This window comes from Amblyomma mixtum, chromosome 3 (assembly GCF_055824585.1).
Source record: "Amblyomma mixtum isolate Tamu chromosome 3, ASM5582458v1, whole genome shotgun sequence".
In the NCBI taxonomy this organism is placed as follows: domain Eukaryota; kingdom Metazoa; phylum Arthropoda; class Arachnida; order Ixodida; family Ixodidae; genus Amblyomma; species Amblyomma mixtum.
Genome location: NC_143014.1, coordinates 247,238,496 through 247,259,923, shown reverse-complemented (window position 1 = coordinate 247,259,923; position 21,428 = coordinate 247,238,496). Strand labels below are relative to the sequence as shown.

General features: G+C 45.2%; 1 protein-coding gene across 3 annotated transcripts in view; it reads right to left on the bottom strand.

The window, feature by feature from the left end:
- The window catches only part of LOC149354270 (uncharacterized), a 239,916-nt gene that overhangs the window by 88,421 nt on the left and 130,067 nt on the right, over nucleotides 1-21,428 (bottom strand). The gene's annotated exons all lie outside the window — the stretch shown is intronic.

Sequence of the window (21,428 nt, the reverse complement as noted above, 5' to 3'; positions counted from 1 at the left end):
AACAAAGATGTTGTACACATTCTACCTGTTGCACAAATTGATGCCAGGGCACTGCATGACTTCCTTCGGAAGCTTATTATTGATCTGGAGGCATCTGGTTTTAGGATCTTAGCACTGATATCAGACAATAACTCCATAAACAGGAAAGCTATGTCATTCTTTGCTACGCCTGCAAAACTCAGCATTGTGTATCAGCATCCTGCCGACCCATCACGCCCCCTGTTTTTTGTGGTAGACCCGGTCCACTTGCTTAAGTGCATTAGGAACAACTGGCTCAATCAGCGCAACATTGGGAAGTGCATGTACTTTCCTGATCCGAAAAGTACTGATGCCCAACCAAAGATACTTACAGCATCCTTTAAAGTATTGTGTCAGCTTCACGAAGCCGAGAAAAATGAGCTCTTACAGGTAGCGCCAACGCTTACCTTAAAAGCTCTGAACCCTTCAAATATGGAACGCCAAAATGTTAAGTTAGCCCTGAAGATTTTTAGCTCATCTACTGTTGCTGCTCTTAACACAGCTTCATTGCAGCATGCTCAGGAAACATCTGAATACATTGACACCATTTTGACTTGGTGGAATGTGGTCAATGTAAAAACGCCAAAAAAAGGACAGCGGCTTCGAGATGAGTTGCAAAGCCCAATATCATCTTCGTCGTGTCCTCAGCTTGAATTTTTGAGCAGAATAGTTGACTGGCTTGACCACTGGGCAAGTCTGAAACACGACAATGGCCGCCTGACTCGTGAAACGCACTCTGCTTTGAGCCACACTACTCATGCCTTGCACGAACTCGCCATGTATTGTTTGGAAGAGCTTCATTTTAGTTACGTTCTCTTGGGAAAGTTTCAAACTGACAGCCTTGAGGATCGTTTTGGCAAGTACCGGCAACTGTCAGGGGCCAACTATCATGTGTCCATCAGGCAAATATATGAGTCGGAGAACAAGTTGCGTTTGCAAAAAGTTCTAGATTTGCCTGAGTTGGACATGATGCCAGTGTCAAGTGTGTCAAAGGTAGATGTACACTCACTGCAGCATCAATTTCGTGTTGCCGTGACTGACTCTGACATTGAGGCAAAAGTTTCGAGGCTGCCAGCGGTAACGTATGTTGCTGGCTACTGTGCCCATGCAGCTTTAAAAAAAACTAGCATGCACATCCTGCAGGGAAAACCTTGTCCTGCAAGATGTAGATCTAGATAATGCAGAGAATGCATTAATCGCAAATATGTCTAGAGGAGGACTCAAGTTCCCACGAGCCGTTGTTGTAAACGCTGTGCTTTGCACAGAAATTGTACTGGACAAACTCAGGGCCCCAAAATATTGCACACAATTTTTCAGCCTTCCTAGGCAGAAGGATGCTCTTGTTGCCCTTGTATTTTCAGTCCTTGGAGAAATTGATGACCTAGATGTGTGTGATTTAGGCCACACAACAGATGAGGTGATGAAGCTTGTCATAAGTGCTGCGGCGAACACACTATTGAACAATTTGTGCCGCCGAGAAAATGATAAATTGTCCCATGCTAAGAATGAGCGGAAACTAAAAACCGTGAAGGCCTGAAAAATGCTGCCCTTTTGTTGTCTAGTGTTTATGTAGTTGTCTTGTTTAGTTATGTGCATGCTCGTGTTTGTGGACTGTGCAAAAAGTGTATATGGTGTTTATACCTGGTTACAACTAAAAAACCTGCAGTTGCTAGCATTTGGCCACAGCCTGAAGCATCCGGTACCTCAGTGATGAACAAGCAACAAGAATTGAAATCAGAACTTTATTGCTTGACTATCCAAAAAATTCAGAAGCGTTAAAAGGCTTCAACTAATAATTTCTTCATATAATTAGGTATCTGTTTTGACTGCAACGGACGCTTTCAGAATGGAACTTTTTTTGTCATGGCGGAATTTCTGTGACTAGCCTGATTTTGGGCGGACCTTTACTGCAGACTTTAGTTGTATCCGACAGTATGATTATTTTATTTCAGCACATGCTGAGGAACTTGTTTTTGTTTATGCTGTTTGCTTTTGAGCGTATACAAATACCTATTTCTCCTTGGGGCACTCCAAACTGTTATACTTTATTAGTTCACCGTCTTTTAGCATTCATGTGTCAAGAATTTTGTTTGTGGATGGATCTTCAATTTCTCAACATTTTATGCAATCTCCGAATACTTGCAATCAAGGCTGATAGAAATGAGAAAGGAGAAGAAGAAAATTATTGTAAAAGATTGTTCTGTGACGATGGTCTGTGCATGCAACTGTCATGTCGATAAATTGTTTTCAGTGAGTGAGCTTTGAAATGAATTCTAAATAAATCTTTTCTTCTTCAAAACATTTGTTTGTATTTTTGAAATAAATTTCTTCTGGGCCTTCAAGACGTTGTTTTGCTATTGAACTTCCCTGAAAAGGGACTGTGAAAATGAATACTATCAATCAGTTATAGAGAACTAACTAGCGCTTTGAAAAAAAACTGATCTAATAGCACCCCTGACAATAAGAGCACTGGCTGGGTCCTTTTGAGGACTTATGCAAAATTCATGTAAGTAGTCACATAGTCCCAGCAAAGCATAGCAGAATATTACTTTTTATGATAGTTTTGAGTGTGAAGAATCGCCAAACGCAAGAATTTCCGTGCCGGTTCTAAGTGCTCTGCAGTAAAAGTGAAATCTTAATTTGGTTTAGTGGCTATTGCTTCACAGAAAGCAGTAATTTTTAAAAACTAGAATCGTTACCACGCGCACGGGCACAGGTTTAAAAAAATAAATGTCTACGCGCGTCCCTGCGCTCGTGAAAGAAACCTAGGCGTGGCAAAGCTGACTTCCAGGCCCATCGCACTCGCGTGACGTCACCCTGCCGTGCGGAGGCCTTGAGTTAGTCTAGGTGGCTTTGCAGCAACACGCCGCGTCTGCTCGACAGCCAATAAGAGAGTGGCTGGGATCCAGCAGCCTGAGACAGGATGACGTCTGCGCACCGCCCCTATGGTTCAGTTTTCTCCGGGATGGTGGGCAGCTTGCTAGACACGTGACGGAAATGTTCGTGTAACAGACCGGATGCCGGAACGTGATCAGTCCCACAGAACAATAGCCTCCCGCAGTTGCCCCTGCCTATCGGCCACCACGCTGTCGCCAAGGCGGCGGCAACTGTCCTTCTGGGGGTTTTTCCGTCGCTGAGCGCGGCTTCTCTTAAGAGATAGCGATGTCAGGCTGTCGAGACGCGTTTCTACAGCTAGAAAAAAAAATCGCTTAGAAAGGATGTCGTCGCTCTTAAAGATCACAATACTGGTACTACAAACAGAAGGAGCACCGCTCAACGCCCTTACTCATGACAGAAACGAGTTAACCGTTCCGGAGAACAACGGCAAGGAGGGGTCGAGATTAAGGATTAATCGGACATGTCGGGCCTATATATTTTATTATCACAATATAACTGCATAACAATTTCGCTTATCTCTGGTTATTCATCTGCGAAGTGAAATTTCATTCAAGTTAAGCGAAACGAAATTAATAAAAGAGAAGCTGCGTGCACATCTTTGATTCTTTAATATTTCACATAAAATGGCTCCTCAAGAACGCTACTCTCCTTGAGTGTCACTTTTTGTTTCTGTCAACAGAAAGTGCGTGAAGAAAAATGTATGGAACTGAGTATTGTTTCACAACAATTAAAGGGCACAACGTCCGCGATAGGCGCCATTTGATCTTACTTAGCACCCTCAGTTCTATTTAAGCAACACACAAACCTACACCGGTTAAACTTGCTGTAGCATAGGCGTATATTTTTTACAGTATGAGTAGAATTGTTTTCATCGTTTTATGTCAAATGAAAACTCTCTTTACAGTTGAAACTTGGTTCAGTTGTTTTGTACAGCGCCATAGCTCTTCGGGGTACTTGTGATTTTTTGGTGTCGTGCTAAGAAGCCGCCGGTTTAATGAAGTCAGCATCACCTGACTTGTGGATCGGACTACGAGGCTCGTGAGCGCACTTTCTTTCACTCGCTGACTTCACCGGTAGGGAAGATGGGCAACCGATGGAGCACCCGGAAGAAGAACCTCGCGAATATCGCTACGATCGCGTGAAGCGCCGGAGCTTCGCGCACGTGAAACGGAGCGAAAACGTCGTCGGGGAGCGGACCCTCCTGTGCGCGCTCGAGACTATAAGAAGACGAGACAAGGACGAGATCAGGAAGTTCGCCTTCACGCAGCGCAAGCCACCGGATGCAGGAGACAGGCGAATGACGGTGGTGCCACGCTGGCGATCGAGAGGCAGTTCAACGCCAACAAACCGGGTTTTGCTTGTTTGTTTAACAGTGGAATCTCAAAGATGCTGCGGATTTGAGAGGCACTGATGTATGGTTATCGGCCCAATTAATCAGTAACATCACAGTGAGGCAAGATTAAGCCACCAGCTACTCCTGAAATTCGCAGCTTTTTTGATGGCCACCAGGAAATTTTTTTTTCAATTGCCGTGCTTCGCCTTTTCTCTAAGGATAAAGCGAAAACAATGTTTGGAGTGCTCTCCATGAATACATTATCTCGCAGGGAGACCTGGATGATGTGAGGAAGTGGCCTATTCTGAACTGGACGCACTCCACAGCAAAGCAAGGGCTATATATAGCGCGTGCATGACGAGGCTTCCCCTATTCTGCGTGCATGCCCTCAAGGAAGCACTCGAGTGAACTCTAAAAAATCATCGATGCACCTAAACACACCTTTGTTTTTGTTTTCAAGCAGGTGATCTACAGCTTGGTCGACACAGCTTAAAAATATAGAGAGACTACTGGGTCCACGCATGACCCAGTACAAATGCCATTCCACTCTAAATACGACTGGTCATTAAAATCGAAAAAAGTGGCATTAAGTAGTATTCAAAAAGATTTCGGAACTTCCTCATTAATAGTCCGACAATCTACTCGAACAGAATCTCACCATTTTCTTCAATCCATTACTTCACAAAAATCAAAAGTTCAAAGTCAGGCTCTGCATAGAATCACTATTCTATATTCATAGTGAAAAGCAAAGCCTCGTCTCGTCACTATCATGGTGAGTTGCAAAGTCATGCGGACATTTACGCAAAGTGAATATTCAGTTTTTCACTCGTACGTGTAAATTATGTTACTTAAAGTAACAAAATCTAGAGTTTTCTCCGCCATCCCTAACTGTGAATGTAGAGAAGCAGAGAAGTGATGTCACGAGAGGGCATGCTTTAGGGGTGCTATACTAAATATTTTTCCTACTTTTTTTTAAGGTCCGACACACTCCTACAAAATGTCTTCATTGTAAACGTTTTGGTCTTGTTGAAATCTCCGCTCAATAATCTTCGCCGAAAGTGGGTAGAAAGGCACAGGTGACACGATCTACGAGTGGAGCCTACCAAGTGCAGCGATGACTGCAGCAGTTGCAATGGGACTTCAAGTGATAGAACGACGACAAAGCAAGAAAGCGATGTAGGTCAAGGTTACCAAACGACAAAGACAGGCGTCCAGCCGCAGTACCAGTAGAAGAGTGCAAGGGGGTGATTTTATCATGTGCGAGTTGTATTGTTATTTTCACCAATGCAAGTACTGATAATCGCTGACACACGCTAAATTCCACAGGAACAAGCCCTAGAAGCTTTGCATCTAATATAGAGGCCATCATTTCAAGATGGCGCAAAGGACAATTTAACCAATCATTTTCAAAGAGCCTCTCGATTTGATTAGTATTAAGCAGGTAACCTGTATGTTTTATCTAATTTAAGCGGTGTGAAATAACAGCATTTGCTGCTTAATAGCTTTCCAGTATAATATCTTCTTCGCCCCCCACTTGCTAGTCGCGCTGAATTTTCATTCTCCACACCTATGTCGCTCCTAATTTGTTGAGAACAGCATGTGGGCCTCAGCTTATCGCCTATTTTAATAGAAATGAATGAAGCCAACGAGCCAGACAGGTGGCTTCCTTCATATGCTTGTCATAAAGGAGCCACTCAAGATTTTATGAAATCATATATGAGCGTGGATAAGTTGTATTAGATCAGAAAGCCGAAGCGTGGATCGGGTACAGAAGAAGCTGCCAGTGGCAACAAGAATTAAACGAAGGGCAAGCAATTGACAGTTGCGGGTAATACCTTCTGCCTCTCTTATCTTGATTTTTTTACTTTCGTGCAGAGAATCCGAAATCAACTTCTCTGCACTAAAGGGCTGTTTCTAATGTTAAGAAACAGGCTCATGTCTGGATTAGGTTACGGTTGTTTTTTCCTTCCATTTGGCAATGTCGCTGCACTCATGAGCATGCGAATCGCTTCCGAAAAGAATAAATTCTTGACGCGCACGAATAAATGTGACGGTTCTCAAGTTTTCGTCCTACGCCCTGGTATCCTCTTATTTCCCCTTGGTACCATGTAATCTTCCTAGTTCTAATGCTGTTTCGTTACGTCGTCTCAACTGATTTCCCACTTGTAAATGAATGGTTCAAATTGGCAACTCGTTGCAAACCGTGCCAGTGCGCCCCAGCTACACTCATTTGGCCATCGTACATATACAAGGCCACCCTATATAACTATATATCCAACAAATTAAGGAGCTTGCCTTAATGCCATTCAATGCGGTGTCGATGCCTTGTCGCCCGGTTTGGGAACTGATCGTCCCTCTGGCTGCAATCCGCCTGCCTGGTGCGTCAGTAGGCGCCACGTCACGCTCACAGCGTCCTGAGAACAAAATATATGACGAGCAGCAGAGGCAGCAATCGGGGCATATGGTGTGAAAGAAGACGCGCCGTAGGCGATTCTCTTTTGTCCTCAGTGCTGGGCGGCTGAGGTGTCTGCAAAGTGAGCGCGTGACGCGCAACGAAGGGCGTCCAGTGACGCTGTATAACAGCACAAAATCATCCTCCCTAGAAAAACAGCAGAATCGCATGCCAGGCTCATGTCAGGGTGTAGCTACGGCAGGGACATTCGTGCTTGAGATCAACGCGAATACGGAGCCCAGCTTGCGTCAGTATGAGCCTTACGCATAATCTGGAGCAGTGTGCTTATCTCACGGTAAGCCTATATCTGACAATGGAAGGCACTGGGTCAAATTAAGGCATTTCAGACTTCGAAAACGACTTATAAACTCCATCAAAGTTCCATCGTGCATCCTAACTTCATAAAAAAAAAACGCCTCTCGAAAGGAGCCAGATCAGGATAAGACATATATCACACTATTAAATAATAAAGAAAGAAGGGAATTAAAGGTTGCAACAGCAAAACATCACGATCCACGCCAGAAGGGTCGTGCTTCTACGACCAACTACCAAGGGACAACATTTTTTTGCGCAAGGAAAAAAGTTGGTAATGTGGCGAATTTTCGACTGTATTTGCCTGAGTTCCAATTGTGTGGGGATCAGCACAAATAGGCTTATCCCCAAAACGAGCCAAATGAGGCAATTGAAAAGATGTGGAGCATACCTGCAAGCTTTCAATAATCTAAGCTTCTGCGAATTTGAACAAAAATTTGCGAAACCTATTAGCAGTTAACGCGAAACACGATTTATAACAAGTGAGTAATTACACAATGACATCCACTCAAGCGCTATTATACTGCAATAAAGAAAACGTACACAGCTTCCTCGGAAACTTCATTAGTTCAAGAGAAAAATATTCCCTTGCTAATCCACTATTTCTTCATTACTAATCTACACCCCCTAGGGAATTTCCTTAAACATTAGAGCTAATAGAGTATACGCGAACGCTGTATCTCATAAGAGAAACATGACACGACAAGCTGATGCGTTGTGCGTGTAGGCTTGCACCCGAACTCACTATTTCGGAAACCTTTTCACTAATGTAGTAGGGCTTCTACTAATCCGCGGTTTTATTCACATCATTCAATAACTTCTGCTGAAGATGGGTTCAATGTAATATTAATCTCGGAGGGGAAACAGCTTGACGTAGAACAAGGGACAGAATTCGACAGGGGTGGAAATTTCTTCCAAGCCCTTGCAAATAAAGCAGCTAGGCAATAGAGATGCGCAGATATTACTCCAGATACTGGAGGTGAGGGACGGAGGCGACATCGTATTAGAGAAAGAAACTGCCACACTGTGTATGAATGCGGCATGACCTCAAGTGTTCCGAAACCAGAGAAGACTGATAAAACCACACTATTTTAGTAGAAGGGTGAGACTTTAAAAATTAAAAATAGAATTGACCACTTAGATTATTGTAACTTCCTAACAAGATATGTGCGAAGTTAATCCCTGAAAGAATCAGAGAAACCTTAGACTTTAATCAACTAGAACAGCTGAATTTTATGAAAAGACACTATATAATGGATCCTTTCTGCACCATCAATCAGTTGATCAGAAATGATCAAAATAAAGCGGACCTCTAACAGAACTTTCATAGATGACATAAATTATTGCAGCCTATCTACTCGTAGAGAGTAGATGTAAACATGAAATGGACTGCAGAAAGAGCATAGCGCATCTAGGGCGGCTCGTAGGTCATGGAAGCTGCCCGCCTGTACTGACCAGGTACTTGGACTGCTGAACATGACCTGGCTGGTTTCGCGCCTCTACGAGCTTCCGCATCTTTTCTTAGCTGGGGAGTACGTTTGGTTTCCTTCGCCGCTTTGGGTCCTTATGTGCAGGTGCGTGGAGGCAGTCGTTTTCTTTTTTTTTTCTGGCAATGCTCTCATCGCTTCCCGCTGCTATCGCTGTTTGACTCACTGTAGAAAATATCCGCTTCTCAGAAATAACGGTTCGAAAGTTGAAAAAGACATAGATTTTGAAAACAGAGAGCAAGCTGGAATTATTGAGAACACTCAGCTCGAGTGGCTGCGGAGATGACCGTGTGGTCAAATGTGCCGGCAAAACAACGCTTCCGTTTTTGTGCCGCCGTTGATTCGAGGGCCTACTCTAGAATAAAGTATGATAAATTCTACACCGAAAGCGGTTATACGGAACCCTTCCCAGTAGGATTAGCAGCTTCACGTCACGTGACCAGATGTAAGTGGCCGGTGACCGGAATGAGGTCACGGGTCATCACGTGACCATCGCCGCCAAGTTGCCTGTTGTGATCTTTGTGCTGGCTATGTTACCACAAAGTCTATATTTTAGCGATTAGCGAACTAAAGGTATTAATACAGCGACAGAACATCCATACCCAACCATTCTGTACAAAATAATTTTTGAAAGAGAAAAAGTCCTGTGCGCAATATTTTTACATATCGCCAGATTTCACTATTACAATGAATATATGCGCTGATCTGCCATTGGCAGGCTTGCATTTGTTTGATACTATCATCTTTGGAATCGTCAGAAGCGTTCCCCAATGGCTTGCTATATGGCAGACTTAACTGCTGGATGCGCGTTATTTTAAAACATTACGACAAGGATTTTGCGATACATCAGAATATGGACCATTAAATTCAGTATTTCTGTAACAGTCCCTCACAGTTTTTCAATATTCAAAATTTTTGTGCAAGAATGTTGGAATGTTGTTTAGCACGTTACGCAGCAGAGCGTCAGCACTTGGAAAGCTTCAGAATGTTTCTAGTAAATTCTTCATGTCCTGCTTCTGGTTCACCGTGACTCCCGGGTGACCTCCGCCTCAGCTTTCTTTTGAAGAAAGGAAGCTGAACATAAAGCATTTCATGCTTCACAGCATTTGATTCGGCAGGAACATCGCTAATCAGGAGAGCATGGTGCATTCAGGGTGTAGAAGAGAGGCGTTATGGGGCTAGCAAGTATCTGCGTTGTAATTAAGTTATTGGTGTCTCTGTACGTATCTAAATAACTGCACAGAATGATCTTAGTTCTACATAGTAAAAGTTATTAAATTCAGGTTAGGAAAGGCTACGCATTCTCGGCACTTATATCAATCGCATTCTTTCAAGTGGTATTCAGATCTCTTGCAATGAGAAAATTTGGGGACGCAAGTAACAGTGAAAACCCTTAGTAACATTTGATATAGTGATGCTATTGACCTTCTCAGAAAGTTAGGGAAAGAATTACAGCGCGTAAAGCATTACAGCTCGACGTGCTAAAGATGATCCAGATAAATTTTGACGCTGAACTACACATTTAAGGATGCGAAGGCACTTCTGTGCGTAGCTTCAGCCCGATGTTGCAGAAATCACCTTCTATGGGTGTCGTCAGAATATCGTCATCTCGTTTTTTTTTGCGCTTATTTTGCAGTCATTGTATAAGTTTCTCCAAGAGGTCGCCAGTCGTTGTCCCAGTTACCGCCAGTGAGGAGACCACGCTTTCTAAACCCCGCTGCGCTTCCTGTATGTGATGCCCGGCTACGTGAATGAAAAATTGCCATTGCCGTCTCAAGTTTTTACCTGCCGTTGCGCAGGACGTATTTATCGACATCCACAATGTCAGGCAACCCATAATGTTTGCTGTTTTAAAGATAGTCCTGAAGAAGAATTTTCACTGCGGGCTCAACGTCACCGCACTTATTCCGTCTCGAACATCCGTTCTCCTGTCGAACATTGGTGGTTGTCCGTCCTGGCACTTTAGGAAAAGTCAAGGAAGATCAAAGGGTCATTTGGGGTGCAGCGGATTTAAAAATAAAGATGGTAGGTATGGCACCTGGTTCAAGTGGATGACCAGACTCACAGAGTGAAAACTAAATGATAGAAAATAATTTCAGGGGAAGTACTGACCGGCAAAGTCGTCGCTAGGTAAACTAAATACAGCAGCCCTACAGCTATGTTGATGTAGGGACACGTGATGTGGGAAAAAAGCTGGCCTTCATATTTTGTTTGTCTTACTGCATTTTCTACTGCCCCTAGACCACCTATAATTCTGTGCTTTTTCCCACCGCCTGCAACAAACAATTATCGAATTAAAAAAAATTTCCTGATTCATACAGCCTTTACTTTACCGCTGCTGTCTGAGACAATAAATGCCTTCTACAGTAAACGTTCCACAACGGGGCTTGATCGTTTCAACGATAAATTTCAGATATAAATTGTATATGACACTGAAAAAGGAGAGTTACTCGCGGGTGGTGTTTCTGACATCGAGCCGTTTTGACAATTCAGTTAAAATTTTCTGCAGGTCTGTAAATGAGGGAGACTAAACAACTTAAGGATTTTCATCGGTCTGGTGAAAAATATTTTCGAATTAGCAAATTCGCATTATAGAGCTGTGTGGCTTGCCTCGCAGACGGTACTCTTTTCTGTCATCTTAGCCATTTCGTAGATGGCGCGCTCTCTGCAGATTATCTGGTGCAGCTCTCGTTGCGTTAACCTGTGCCGTCAAACTGCTTATTTTTTCTGAAAAAAAAATTGCTATGCGTTGTACCAAAACTTGGGCTGAGCCGTGTTCTGAACCGGTTTGGCACGGATCCTTCGAATCGTTCTAGTTCGGGTTTGGTTCCAAAATGGCGAAAAGTAAAAGGTTTGGTTCAGCGTTGGTTGCGGACGAAAATACGTGTTTAGTTCCGGTTTCGGGCTAAAGTTTGGTCCCGGTTCGACACCCTCTTTGCATACAATGCAGCTTTCCAGACATGGGTTTAAATTGATATGTTTTAACTCTTGCTGCTTGATTGTCGAATCTACTTCGCCTGAAGCCTTGAGCGGGCCGGCCACAAAGCTGTGACCTACCGTGGCAGGGCCCCAGGACAGACAGCAATTTAGCACGGCGCCATCGGCCTCACGAAGGGCACGCGAAGTATCTGTGGACGTTCCCTTCGAGAGGACGTATAAGAAATTTCGCATCCTGAAGCCCAACGATCAATCGGCGAAAGAAAGTGCCTTCAAGGGATGCAGGGTAGGGTAGTAGCCTGGCGAGACTGATTGTCTGGGAGGGTTGTAAAGGCGCGATTCGCGAGTGATTTCGGATCAAAAAGAAATTCTGCATACAGAGTTTCTTAGATAATGTTTCGGGGCCGCCCGCGTGTTAAGAAATGTCGACCTTTAAAAAATTTGCTCTTTCAAAACTGGAAATGCCAGCGGGAAAAAGATCAGGTAATTCCACCAGAGCAAGAGGAACCTTCTTCTGATGATGGGAGAAGCCGGCAAACAGTAAGGGTTAGTATTGAGATCGCTTCACGCTGGTGGCGAATAACCGATGTGTACCAAGCGCTAGAATGCTTCGCAATGGGTTTCGCGTGTCTTTCCAACAGGTACCAAGCGTTTTTGCGGCGTTGGTGCGATACACCATACCAAGCGTGGAGTTTTTTTATGCCTGCGCATCTCTCTCCTTGTGCTGCGATCATCTGATTGGCGCGTCTTCTCGGACAGCGGCCACTCGTAGGATAGCGGCTGGAATCTTCCATCGAGAGACCGGATGACTACTGATGACGTCCGCTCGACATACCTATGGCTCGGTTTGCTATCGGATGACGTGAGGCAAATGTACGCGCTCGACGTGTGAAGGAAATGGTCATAGGAGAGGCCGGATGGTAGAAGGTGACCTGTAGCAGAAAGCAATCGATTCATGTAGTAGGCAGTCGCTGTCGACCGGCGCGCAATCCCTAGTGCTGCGACAACAGCCCTTCTGGGGATTTTTCTGTGAATGAGCGCGCCTTCTCTCAATAGATGGCGAAGTCAGGCTGTCGGTGCCGTTCTACGATTAGAAAAAAAAGACTTTTAGAAAGCATATCATCGCTCTTAAATATCACAGAGCCGCTACGACACACATAAGGTGCACCGCTCAACGCCCTTGCTCGTGACAGAACAGAGTTAGCCGTTCTGGAGAACAACGGCAAGGAGGGGTCGAGATTTAAGATTAATCAGACATGTCGGGATGAACTGGACCCATGTCGGGTTGGACCCGTATACTAAATCTAACGTAAAAATCTGGAAAGAATACAGAGAAGAGCTGTCAGGTTTATTTTTAATAAATATGCAAGGACTGACTCCCCAACCACTTTAATGGAGATTAATAAAATTGAACTACTTGAACATCTTAGAAGAAAGCTTAGGTTGGAATTTATTTCTCACTTATTACACAACAAACTTGGTTTGGGTCCCTCATCATACTTAACGCCGACACCAATCAGACAAAATCGTCAACACCACCCCAGTTTTCTAAACAATATATTCGCTAGAACAGACACAAGTTCTCGTTCTTCCCACGCACAATAACACATTGGAATCAGCTAGTTAAACGATTGTCCCATCATTTTTAAGCAATTACTTTTATATTGCGTTATTCTTTCTTGAAGTGTTGCGGTTTTTTGGGGCTTGATTCACTTGTTCGCCCTCCCTGCTTGGACTACGTGTCCGCAGTATTTTGTAAATAAATAAATAATAAAATAAAATTATATTTTTATCGTCTCATAAGAGCTGCATATGCATTTTGTTTCTGACTGATTTTTCATCTTAAAAGAAAAATTTTAGTCAAGGTAAGCGAAAAGAGAACAATAAGAGAGAGGCTGTGTGCTGTGATCATCTGGTATTCTGTAATTTTTCACGCAAAATGTTTTTATTTCTCGCTTATTACACAACACACTTGGTTTGGATCCCTCATCATAGTTAACGCCGACATCAACCATACAAACTCGTCAACACCAGCCCAGTTCTCTAACCAATGTATTCGCTAAAACAAACACAAGTTTTCGTTCTTCCCACGACCGAAAACTTATATAGCTTAAATGGCAAACATTCCTCTGCTACTTGGATGATGTTCTCATCTTCTCTCGGAAATTTCCGTCTCACCTTCTCCGCCTCGAGAGTGTTCTTCGCTGTGTCAGTGACGCTAACCTGCAGCTGAACTTGAAAAAGCGTCGCTTTGGCGCCCGAAAGCTGACTATCCTAGGCCACGTCGTGTCAAAGGATGGTGTACTCCCGAACCCTGGCAAGCTCCGCGCAGTTGCTTATTTCCCGAAGCCCACATCCCTGAAAGAACTGAGCAGCTTTCTTGGACTTTGCTCTACTTTCGCCGGTTCGTCAAGAATTTTGCTACGATTATCACCCCGATCACATTACTCGCTGGCATCCACGACTTGTCGGCTTGGTCCGCTGCATGCAACGAAACTTTTGCGTTGCCGAGCCAGCTCCTCACCTCTCCTCCGCTCTTCCGCCATTTTAACCCTTCCGGGACTACAGAAATTTACACAGACGCCAGCAGCATTGGTCTCGATGCCGTTCTAGCTCAGCGAAAACCTGGTTTCAATGAGTACGCTGTTGCTTACGCCAGCCGGCGCTCACGAAAGCGGAGACTAATTATTCCATCATAGGAAAAGAAAGTTTGGCAATTATTCGGGCGATCACAAAGTTTCGTCCTTACTTATATAGGTGCCCGTTCGATGTCATTACAGATCACCATTCCCTTTGCTAGCTGTCGTCACTCAAAGATCCGTCTGGCCGCCTCGCTCGTTGGGCTCTCCGTTTACAAGATTACGACATTCGGGTTATTTATCGTACCGGGCTTAAACACTCCGATGCCGACGCTCTCTTGCGCTCTCCTGTGACCTCTGATCCTGACCCACCATCTATTTCAGGCCTCACACCTTCTCTTGACACTATTGATATGGCTTCTGAGCAACGCAAGGATCCTTGGATTACTTCTCTTCTGGACTTCTTAGCCAACCGCTCAGCGCGCCTCTCTTCTATGGCGCTCCGTCGTCAAGCTCATCACTTTGTCTTGCGTGACCAGCTGCTTACGTCATCCGATACCAAACCGAGCTATAGGTATGCAGAGCGGACGTCATCAGTAGTCATCCGGTCTCTCGATGGAAGATTCCAGCCGCTATCCTACGAGTGGCTGCTACCAGAGAAGACGCGGAAATCAGATGATCGCAGCACATTGAGAGAGATGCCCAGGCATACTAAAAAGCCGCGCGTGGTACACTCTATCGCACCAACGCCCCAACAACGCTAGGTACCTGTTGGAAAGAGAGGCAAAACAGATTGCGAAGTATTCAACCGCTTGGTACACATCCGTTATTCGCCACCAGCGTGAAGCGATCTCAACACTAAACCTTACTCTTTGCTCGCTTCCCCCATCATCAGAAGAAGGTTCCTCTCGCTCTGGTGGAATTACCAAATCTTTTTTCCCGCAGACATTTCCAGTTTTGAAAGGACAAATATCGACAAAAAAGGTCGATATTTTTTAACACGCGGGCTGCCCGAATCATTATCTGAGAAAAGCTGTATGCAGAATTTTTTTTTTCTTTTATCCGAAATCACTCGCGAACCGCGCCTTTACAACCCTCCCAGACGCCCAGACAACCCAACCGTGCATCCCTTCAAGGCACTTTCTTTCGCGAATTGGGCTTTGGTCTTCAGCATGCGAAATTTCTTATACGTCCTCTCTAAGGGAACGTCCACAGATACTTCGCGTGCCCTTCGTTTGGCCGAGGGCGCCGTGCTAAATTGCTCTCGGTCCTGGGGTGCTGCCACGGTAGGTCACAGCTTTGTGGCCGGCCCGCTCAAGGCTTCACGTGAAGTGGATTCGACAATCAAGCACCAAGAGTTAAAACATATCAATTTAAATCCATGTCTGGAAAGCTGCATTGTATGCGAAGAGGGTGTCGAACCGGGACCAAACTTGAGCCCGAAACCGGAACTAAACCCGTATAATTGCCCGCAACCATCACTGAACCAAACCATTTACTATTCGTCATTTTGGAACCAAACACGAACTAGAAGGTTTCGAAGGATTCGTGCCAAGCCGGTTCAGGACACGCCTCAGCCCAAGTTTTGGTACAACGCATGGCAATTTTTTTTTTCAGAAAAAATAAACAGTTTTACGGCACAGGCTAACGCAACGAGACCTGCACCAGATAATCTGCAGAGTGCGCGCAATCTACGAAATGGCTAAGATGACAGAAAAGATGGCTAAGATGACAGAAAGGATGACAGAAAACGACTGGTGACCTCTTGGAGAAGCTCATACAATGACTGCAAAATTAGCGCAAAAAAAGCGGGATGACGACATCCAGACGAAACCCATAGAGGGCTATTTCTTTAACATCGGGCTGAAAATACGCGCAACAGTGTCTTCACATCCTTAAATGTGAAGTTCTGCGTCGAAATTTATCTGGATCATCAATAGCACGTCGATCTGTGGCCCTTTACACGCTTTAATTCTTTCCCTAACTTTCTGAGAAGGTCAATATCATCACTATATCAAATGTTACTAAGGTTTTTCACTGTTACTTGCGTCCCCAAATTTTCTCATTCCAAGAGACCTGAATTCGACTTGAAAGAATGCGATTGATATAAGTGGCTAGAATGCGTAGCCCTTCCTGTCTTGAATTTAATAACTTTTCCTATGCGGAACTAAGGTCATTCTGTACAGTCATTTAGATACCTACAGAGACACCAATAACTTCATTACAACGCAGATATTTGCTAGCCCCATAAGGTCCCTGAATGCACTATGCTCTCGTGATTACCGATGTTCCTACCGAATCAAATGCTGGGAAGCATGAAATGCTTTATGTTCACCTTCCTTTCTTCAAAAGAAAGCATGTCCATCTCCATGTCCTCGAGAAGCAGGACATGGAGAATTTACTTGAAACATTCTGAAGCATTCCAAGTGTTTACGCCCTGCTTCGTAACGTGCTAAACAACATTCCAACCTTCTTGCATAAAATATTTGACTATTGAAAAACTGTGAGGAACTGTTACAGAAATACTGAAGGTAAAGGTCCATATTCCGATGTGTTGCAAACTCTTTGCCGTAAAGTTTCAGTTTAGTTTAGTTTAGTTTATGGGGTTTAACGTCCCAAAGCGACTAAGGCTATGAGAGACGCCGTAGTGGAGGGCTCCGGAAATTTGGACCACCTGGGGTTCTTTAACGTGCACTGACATCGCACAGTACACGGGCCTCTAGAATTTCTCCTCCAAAGAAATTCTAGCCGCCGCGGCCGGGATCGAACCCGCGTCTTTCGGGACAGCAGCCGAGCACCGTAACCGCTGAGCCACCGCGGCGGCCGTAAAGTTTCAAAATCGCTCGCATCCGGCAGTTAAGACTGCCATAGAAAACCAATGGGGAACCATTCTGACGATTCCAAACACGATAGTAGCAAACAAATGCAAGCCTGCCCATGGCAGATCTGCGCATATATTCATTGCAATAGTGAAATCTGTGGGTTTCTAAGTGGACACAGGCCACCACCCACCGCGGGTTCGAGCTTCGCGCGAGCCAAGGGCCCCGATCAGCCGTCACCACACACACACTGGGACACCGTTGGACAGCGCACTCAACCTCCGCTGGGAGGAGAGCGATTCGCCGCAAAGAAATAGGCCTCCAAGTTCACAAAGGAGACGTTTATTCACGTCGTCCTTCAGCAGGTACACAAACACTCAATAGTCACCCCGTCCCGGGGGCGCGCGAGGAGCAAGGCTCCGCTGCGCGCACGAAGCGACCAGAGTAATGCGCGCCGCCAACACGCCGCTGCAGGAGAATGTCCCCGCGGCAGTGCTGTGATCTCTCTCTCGTGTCGACCGTTGGGCCGGTTGCGAGAGAGAGTGGGCAATCAACGCAAGGTACGCCTGTCTGAGGTCGCTGGACCCCGCTGGACAGGCTCGAGCCGCTGCAGGTCAGAGGACACGTGCGGGCGAGCTCGAGTATATGCACTGGTCCGAGCGGCAAAGGCCGGCACGGACAAACAGTAACGTACGCACCTTACGCTGTCTCGGAGGGATCTCCCTCTCGCTGGGCCCCGCTCGGACGGTCGCGCGGCGCGCGGCCGCCCAAAGCGGGGTCCCGAATTCCCGCCAAAAGGCGCCAATGGCAAAGGCCCTTGGGGAGCCGGGGCGGAGCTGTGGCTAAATGACAGTGATTAGTCACCCAGCCGCCTCTCCACCGCCTGAGGCGGGAGCAAGGGAAAGAGGAGAAACAACGCGGGCAGCCGGCACAGCCGCGCAAAGGCGACGGCGGAAAGCCAGATTCCCACAAATCTTATGATATGTAAAAATATTGCGCACAAGAGTTTGTCTCTTTCAAAAATGATTTTTTACAGAATGGTTGGGTATGGCTGTGCCGTCGCTGTATTGCTACCTGTATTTCGCTAATCGCTAAAACATAGACTTTGTGGTTACATAGCCAGCACAACGATCTCAACAGGCAACTTGGCGGCTTTGGTCACGTGATGACCCGTGACCTCATTCCGGTCACGGGCCACTTACATCTGGTCACGTGACGTGAAGCTGCTAATCCTACTGGGAACGGCTCCGCATAACCGTTTTCGGTGTAGAATTTATTTACTTATTTATTTTTTATTAGTTACCTGCATCGCCCCGCAGGGCATTACAGCAGGGGGGTACAGACTTCATTATAGGTATAAAACAATTATTGCAGTGCATGGAAAAATGCTTCATTAGATGTAATACATACAATGCTCGATGGCAAACTGTTCCAGTCCCGAACAGTTCTAACAAAAAAAGAATAACGCAAGACGTCACCCTTGCAAGAAAATTCCCTCACCTTCAAGCAGTGGTCCAGTCGCTTTGATATATAATAAGGTGTCTGGATATATTGTTCGCGGTTTATGCCAATTTTTGAGTAATAAATTTCATGGAAAAATTTCAATCTGATGCACCTTCTACGGTCCTTCAACTCTTGCCAGTTAAGTTTTCGTTTGCTTTCCGTCATACTAACTTGCCGATTATAATTACGAAGAACAAATCTAACTGCCCTATTCTGAATTTTCTCTAATTTTCCTACACACGGCCGCCGCGGTGGCTCAGTGGCTATGGTGCTCGGCTGCTGACCCGAAAGACGCGGGTTCGATCCCGGCCGCGGCGGCTGAATTTCTTTGGAGGAGAAATTCTAGAGGCCCATGTACTGTGCGATGTCAGTGCACGTTAAAGAACCCCAGGTGGTCGAAATTTCCGGAGCCCTCCACTACGGCGTCCCTCATAGCCTAAGTTGCTTCGGGACGTTAAACCCCAATAAACCAAACCAACCTACACACTCAGATGTGTGTGGGTCCCAGTATACACATTCATATTCAAGTATGGAGCGTACATGACTGAAATACAGCTGTGTTTTTAAGTTACTTGGTAAATGGCTAAAATTCCGGCGTACTTTTTTCTCGTACTTTATTTATACTTTATTCTCGAGTAGGCCCTCGAATCAACGGCGGTGCAAAAACGGAAGCGTTGCTTTGCCGGCACATTTGACCACTCGGTCATCTCCGCAGCCACTCGAGCTGAGTGTTCTAAATAATTCCAGATCACTCTATGTTTTCGAAACCTCTGCCTTTTTCAACTTTCAACCGTTAGTTCTTAGAAGCCGATATTTTCTACAGTGAGTCAATCAGCGATTGCAGCGGGAAGCGTTTAGAGCATTGCCTGAAAAAAAAAAAAGAAAAACGATTGCCTCCACGCACCTGCACATAAAGCCCCAAAGCGGCGAAGGAAACCGAGCGTACTCTCCAGCTAAGAAAAGATGCTGAAGCTCGTAGAGGCGCGAAACCAGCCAGGTCATGTTCTGCAGTCCAAGCACCTGGTCAGTACAGGCGGGAAGCTTCCATCACCTACGAGCCGCATTAGATGCGCTATGCTCTTCCTGCAGTCCACTTCGAGTTTACATCTACTCTCTACGAAGAGATAGGCTGCAATAATTTATGTCATCTATGAAAGCTCTGTTGGATCCCCGCTTATATTTTGATCATTTCTGATCAACTGATTGATGGTGCAGAAATGATTCATTATGGAGTGTCTTTTCATAAAATTCAGCTGTTCTAGTTGATTAAAATCTAAGCTTTCTCTGATTCTTTCAGGGATTAACTTCGCGCATATCTTGTTAGGAAGTTGCAATAATCTAAGTGGTCAATTCTTTTTTTTTAATTCTTTATGTGCAACCCTTCTACCAAAATAGTATGGTTTTATCACTCTTCTTTGGTTTCAGAACGCTTGAGGTCATGCCGCATTCATACACAGGGTGGCAGTTTCTTTCTCTAATACGATGTCGCCTCCGTCCCTCACCTGTAGTATCTGGAGTAATATCTGCGCATCTCTATTGCCCAGCTGCTTTATTTGCAAGGGCTTGGAAGAAATTTCCACCTCTGTCGAATTCTGTCCCTTGTTCTACGTTAAGCTGTTTCCCTCAGAGATTAATATTGCAGTGAGCCCATCCTCAGTATTGAATTATGTGAATAAAATCCGCGGATTAGTAGAAGGCCTACTACATGAGCGAAGAGGTTTCCGGAATATTGAGTTCGGGTGCAAGCCAACACGCACAGCACACCAGCTTGTCGTCTCATTATTCCCTTATGAGATACAGCGTTCACGCATACTCTATTAGCGGTAATGTTTAAGGAAATTCCATACGGGGTGTAGATTAGTATTGAAGAAATAATGGATTAGTAAGGGAATACTTCGAAGAAGCTTATATTATTGAAAGCTTGTAGGTATACTCCACATATTTTCAATTTCCTCATTTGGCTCTTTTTGGGGATAAGCCTAGTTATGCTCATCCCCACACAATTGGAACTGAGGCAAATAAAGTCGAAAATTAGCCACATTACCAACAACTTTCCTTGCGCAAAAAAAATGTTTTCCCTTGGTAGGTGGTTGTAGAAGCACGACCATTCTGGCGTGGATCGTGATGTTTTGCTGTTGAAACCTTTAATTCCCCTCTTTTTGTATTATTTAATAGTGTGATACATGTCTTATCCTGATCTGGCTGCTTTCGAGAGGCGTTTTTTTTATTTATATAGGATGCACGATGGAACTTTGATGAAGTTTATAAGTCGTTTTCGAAGTCTGAAATGCGTTAATTTTACCTAGTGCCCTCCATTGCCAGATACAGACTTACCGTGAGAGTAGCACACTGCTCCAGATTATGGGTAAGGATCATACTGACGCAAGCTGGGCTCCGTATTCGCGTTGATCTCAAGCACGAATGTCCCTGCCATAGCTACACCGTGACATAAGCCTGGCATGCGATTCTGCTGTTTCTCCAGGGCGGACGATTTTGTGCTGTTAGACAGCGTCACTGGACGCCCTTCGTTGCGCGTCACTCACTCACCTTGCAGACACCTCAGCCGCACAGCACTGAGCAGAAAAGAGAATCGGCGACGGCGCGTCTTCTTTCACACCATATGCCCCGATTGCTGCCTCTGCTGCTCGGCATATATTTTGTTCTCAGGACGCTGTGAACGTGACGTGTCGCCTACTGACGCACCAGGCAGGCGGATTGCAGCCAGAGGGACGATCAATTCCCAAACCGGGCGACAAGGCACCGACACCACATTGAATGGCATTAAGGCAAGCTCCTTTAATTGTTGCATATGTAGTTATATAGGGCGGCCTTGTATATGTAGGATGGCCAAATGAGTGCAGCTGGGGCGCACTGGCACGATTTGCAATGGATTGGCAATTTGACCCATTCATCTACAAGTGGGAAATCAGTTGAGACGAGGTTAGAAAACAGCAATAGAACAAGGAATATTACATGGTACCAAAGGGAAATAAGAACATTCCACGGCGTAGGACGAAAACGTGAGAACCGGCGCATTTATTCGTGCGAGTCAAGAATTTATTCTTTTCCGAGGCGATTCGCATGCTCATG